Genomic DNA, 5395 nt, shown 5'->3' with positions numbered 1-5395 from the left:
GGGGGGGTGGGGGGGCTTGTGGGGCGGGACCTAGGCGGGTGGGGAGTGATGTTTGAGTGTGGGTCGGGGCCTAGGCGGGGCGACGTTCAAGCGTGGGGCAGGGCCTCTGCTTAGGACCTGCGCAGAAGGGGGGGAGGCAGCACGTGGAAAGGAGGGCTTCTGGAGTGTAGGGTTCCTGAGTTTGGAGGTGGGGCCCTGAATGAGGGTGTTTGGGTGGGGTTTAGGCCCATCTCGTTGGAGGGGGTCTCCGAGTGTAGAGGTGGGGCCCTGGGTGGGGTTTAGGGGCAGGGCTCGGGCTCTGCACAGCAAGAGGGAGGCTCTGAGAGCAGAGGATTAGGCCCAGGAGCCCAACAGGCTTCCCAGTGCCTATGTGGACAGGGAAAGCACTGGCCTCGTTCCCTTCTGTTCCTTCGTACTCCTCCCCCACCATCTCCACCAGGGTCTCCCCCGTCGCCGCTGGACTCCTAACCGTGGGTAGGTCCCGCTGGGTATAGGAACTCCTCCCCTCCCCCAGCCACCCCTCAGGGGTGCCGGTCCCGGAGGTCCAGCCTTTACTTTTGCTCCCCCTTCCCTCCCTCCCACTCCCTCAGGACCTGCGCGGCTGGACCTCCTCGGTGGGCAGAGGATCAGGCCTGGGATCTCAGCAGGTTCCTGGGGGCCCAAGTGCGCAGGGGAAACCTGGCCACACTCCCTTTTGATCCTCTGTCCTCCCAGTGGTTCCCCAATTTCCCCCTTCGGGCGTGGGAATCCCTTCCCCTCCCCCAGCTGCCCATCAGGGGCGCCAGTCCCGTCCTGCCTCCACTTCTCCCTCTTCACTCCCCCGACGCCCCACATCCTATCCGGTCGCTGGGGGGTTCCTCCCGTCCCCTTAGGTGTCCGTGGTCCCCCACCGGTGCCTGGTAGGTGCCCTAGTTGTGAGGAGACGCAAATTCCGCGTCCTCCTAGTACGCCGTCTTGACTCCGCCCCTCCAAAAGTTTTTGAGAGAGTAAATCCTGAGTTCTCATCACAAGGAAAAATGTTTTTTCTATTTCTTTAAGGTTGTATGTATATGAGATGATGGATGTTCACTAAACTTATTGTGATAATCGTTTCATGATGTACGTAAGTCAAATCATTATGCTGTACACCTTAAACGTATACAGTGCTGTGTGTCAATTACATCTCAATAAAATTGGAAGAAAAAGGTTCTGAAGAAGTTATTTTTGTCTAGATTTTTAAAATTCCCAACAATCGATTAAATGTTAGAATAAAGGCAGTTTCACTTGCAAGCTCTCGAAATTTTACCTTTCGTACACTCTTCTCAGGAAGGAGAAAACAAAAACAGGAAAGATGAAGAGAATCCCTAGGATGACAGGGAAGGGACCTCCCAGGAGACAGTGCTCCACCAAGTCTGAAGGGTGGACTGGAAAAGGTCTAAACTGGCAAAGGTCTGAAGGCTCTGGAAGAGATTTCTTCAAGAGGATAGAATTGATAGCAAGATCTAAACATTTTGACGGGAGAGTTAAAGAATGAGAGTTTGAAGTGAAGCTGCTGATAAGTACATAGAAAACTAAACGAAGAAAGTTATTCCTAAGGAAAGTGAAAAGTTGTATAAGAAAAAGTAATCTAGACTTACTACATGGCTCCATTCTCAATATCACTATGTAATCGATAAACACTATCAAACGACACAAAATTATGATGTAACTATATGGGCAGGGTCCACGTGTGTGCTATGGGAAGAGAAAAGAATGGAGTTAAAATATCCTCTCTAAGGGAAGGTCAGTAGATACTGCTTAAAACTGAGGGATCAAGAAGTAGCAAAATACTAGCATTTTTTGAAAAACCCAGAGTTAAATGCCAAAAAAAAAAAAAATCAGCTAAAAGAGTTATAAGTAGTTTTCTGTGATAGAGGAAGCAGAATAGGGGACTGCTGTTTTTCACAAGTCTTGTAGAACTACTTGACTCTTTAAAACACACCTGTGGGGACTTCCCTGGTGGCGCAGCGGTTAAGAATCTGCCTGCCAATGCAGGGGACACGGGTTCGATCCCTGGTCTGGGAAGATCCCACATGCCGCGGAGCAACTAAGCCCACATGCCACAACTACTGAGCCCGTGTGCTGCAGCTACTGAAGCCCATGTGCCTAGAGCCCGTGCTCTGCAACAAGAGAAGCCACCACAACGAGAAGCCCGTGCACCTGAACTAGCCCTCGCTCGCCGCAACTAGAGAAAGCCTGCGTGCAGTGACGAAGACCCAAAGCAGCATAAATGAATATTAAAATAAAATAAAATACGTCTGTGAATCACCTTGATAAAAATAGAAACCAAATAAAAACAGAGGTAAGTGGCAAGTGAAGAGGTGACAGTGGCAGGTACAGACAAATGTATTAAGATATTTGGTTTGAAAGGGGAATAGAAAAGTGGGAAAGGGTAGCTTGGGTCAAGGGTGAGTTTTTTAAAGATGGGAAGTAGAGCACATTTGAGATGAGGATTATCTCCCTGGGAGGGGAAGATTGATGGTGCTGCAGAGGGAGGATTCCAAAGGGAGCAAAGTCCCCAAGAAGATTAGAGGCATGGGATCCAAAACCACAGGGTAGGGATGAACTTTGAGATGGAAGGAACACCACCTTCACGGAAACGAGAGGGGAGAAAAAGATAGATGCAGACGCAAACAGAACCGTAGGGTTTGCCACGACCCTGCTTCTCATCTTGTCAGGCCTCAGCGAGACACCCAGAGCAGAACACAATGCAATACACTGGCAGTTACCTGAGAAGGTAGCTCACAAACTATAACCAGGCGTGTTTCTTCAACTCTCCTACGGTGTAGAGTGCCAAACTGCCTGTGCTTGATGAATAACTCTCACAATGAATGTGTTACCCTTTCACCTCACAGAAATAAGAACATCTACATTTGAAAATAAAAAGACTTTCACTGCTAATATGTTGGATTCAATCTTCTGGTGGGCCCTCCCAGCAACCTCCTGCTGCAAAACAACTGCATCGTAGGTAAAGCGTACTTACAAATGCAATGTTGGGCTTGGAGGAAATGGGGGGCATTGCCAAGGGACCCCCTCCCCACAAAAAGGAGCAAACTATAAGCGGAAGTTCAAGCAAGGAGGTACAGAATTGCCAAGGAGCAAATGATATCAGCAGTGTGGTGATCCAGACACTAACCCTTGGGCCAGCAGCAAGGAGGGGGAGCCGAGATAGAACCTTCCATTGAGCCAGAATTCGGGAAGAGGTCTAAGTGGTTCCAAGTTGGCAGTGCCCTGGCTCTTGGCAAAAGCAGATGCAAACCTTCCCTGAAGAGGACGCCTCCAGTTTAAGCCTGGAAGAGTTCCCTAGATGTAGCTCTAACAAATATGGACAAACACTCAGGGATCGACAGGCCTACCAACAGGGCAACGACACCGTGAGTCACAAGTAACATTTTAAAGAAAAGATAGGAAAAGGAGATTTAAAAACCAATCTGTTGCTTTCCCAAGTCTGCCCTTTGGAATACATGTACCACTATCACCTGAGTGCTCACTAACATGCACTTTCTCGGTTCCCTTCCAAACCTACTGAGCCTGGGCTCTGGGGGTTGAGCCTGGGAATCGACATTAACACTTACTCCCCACAGAGAGAAAACCAGACAGCTGACCACACGGACTCAGCTTTTCCTCCCACAATCATATTCCTATAACCTTTCCTGTCCACTGCAGATGTGAATGCAGCAGGCCCAACCAAAGGCTAAAGCAAAAAGCAACAACAAAGGCTACAGCAGAACTAACAAAATAGCTAAACAAGATAGCACCCCTAGTGCTGCCAAGACATAGGGACCGACCTGGCTTGGGTGCTGTCTGCCTCCTTTCAGAGCAGAGTATGGCCCTACCTGTCCAGGCCCTGAGCCCTGGAAACATTGCTGTGCTGGGCTCCTGGTCACACTTTAGTGATGCAGTGCATAAGATACTGTGGTTGAAGATGATGGGAAGTGGGGGCCATAATAATTACTTATGTTATAATAGTTTAACGTAGACCGTGTTCATCGGGAATTTAGAAGTGCTTAAAGAATCCCTGAGGTGGGCTGTCGGGAGACTCTTTGCAGGCGGGACCAAGGAGGGGCTGGGAGAAGAACTCACTCTTAAGGAAGAGAGAGTCAGGCATAAGCTGGGTCCAAAGACGATGAGCTCATTTCACATAGAGGAGCTGACCTAGGTACAAGCAGAGGCTGATTCTAATTTACCAGGGCCAATCTCCAATGGCCCTTATTCTAGAGAGTACTGGAAAAACAAAAGAGCAAAAATGCAAACAAAAGTGCCGCTTTGAAGTTTTGTAGCTTAAGAAGCATGGGACAGGCTAAGAGGAAAATGGAAAATCCCTTGTGGGGAAATTGGCAATGACACCAATAGCCAGCCAAAGTTGAATGGCTACTATGTGCCTGGCAGGGTGGAGTGTTACAACAGTCCTATCTGGCAGCCATCCCTGTTATTATTTTACAGATGAGAAAACCGAGTTCAGAGAGGTTGAATAATTTGTTCAGTATCACACAGCAATAAATTATGGAGCCAAACTCAAACCCAGGACGGCTCGACTTCGTAGGCCATATTCTTAAATTTCTTTTCTGATATGATTAAGTAGGTGATTTAATTTCATGCTTTAAGATTTAGAAGAGTTATTAGAATTATTATGCTGAGAATTCCTTCTCTCACCACTACCACCGGTCACCCAGCTCCCCTCCTCATAGACAACCAATGTCATTAGATGATGTGTGGTATTCCCAAGATAGTTTTTGGATTTCATTTTGCTATATAAGCAATAGATTATACATACTGTTCTGAACCTCACACTTTTCCCTTGGGAACATGTCCTGTGGACCGGTCCATGGCGGTACGTAAAGAACTTCCTTGCTCTGTTTCCAGCTGCAGGGTTGACTGCTGTGTGGAGGCACCATGGCTCTGTTTACAGTCTGCAGCAATAGACTTAACCACGTTTCCATTCGTGGAGTAGCCAACCAGCCGATGCACTTTATTCTGAGCAAATTCCACTCCCTCAGGACGGATCTTGAGGCTCTCCCGTGACATAGTTAGGCTCCTTTAGCTGCAAGACACATCAGCACTCTCAGGTCGCCTTGACCCGTGGGGATTTATTGTAAAGACACTAGCAAGAAAGGAAACGGAAACAGCTGGAGAAGCAGATGGCAGAGCAGCCCCGCCCAGCACCCTTGCCCCCTCCGCTGGGAGGTGCGGCAGGAGCTACCCTTCCTCTGCCGCTAAGGCTCCCAGCCCTCGGCATCATTGGGCTCCCTCTGGTGCACCTGGGTCCAGACCTCCACACGGGAGAGGTCAGGGTCTCCAGCGCCTGACCCCCGGGCAGGCTCGGGGAGCTGCTGGCCAGTCAGCTGCCCCAGGGAGCACAGCGCACCCCCTATCCCCC

The sequence above is a fragment of the Lipotes vexillifer genome, unplaced genomic scaffold (assembly GCF_000442215.2).
Source record: "Lipotes vexillifer unplaced genomic scaffold, Lipotes_vexillifer_v1.1 scaffold1829, whole genome shotgun sequence".
Taxonomy (NCBI): domain Eukaryota; kingdom Metazoa; phylum Chordata; class Mammalia; order Artiodactyla; family Lipotidae; genus Lipotes; species Lipotes vexillifer.
The sequence above is the reverse complement of the archived record's forward strand: the minus strand, read 5'-3'. Positions refer to the sequence as shown.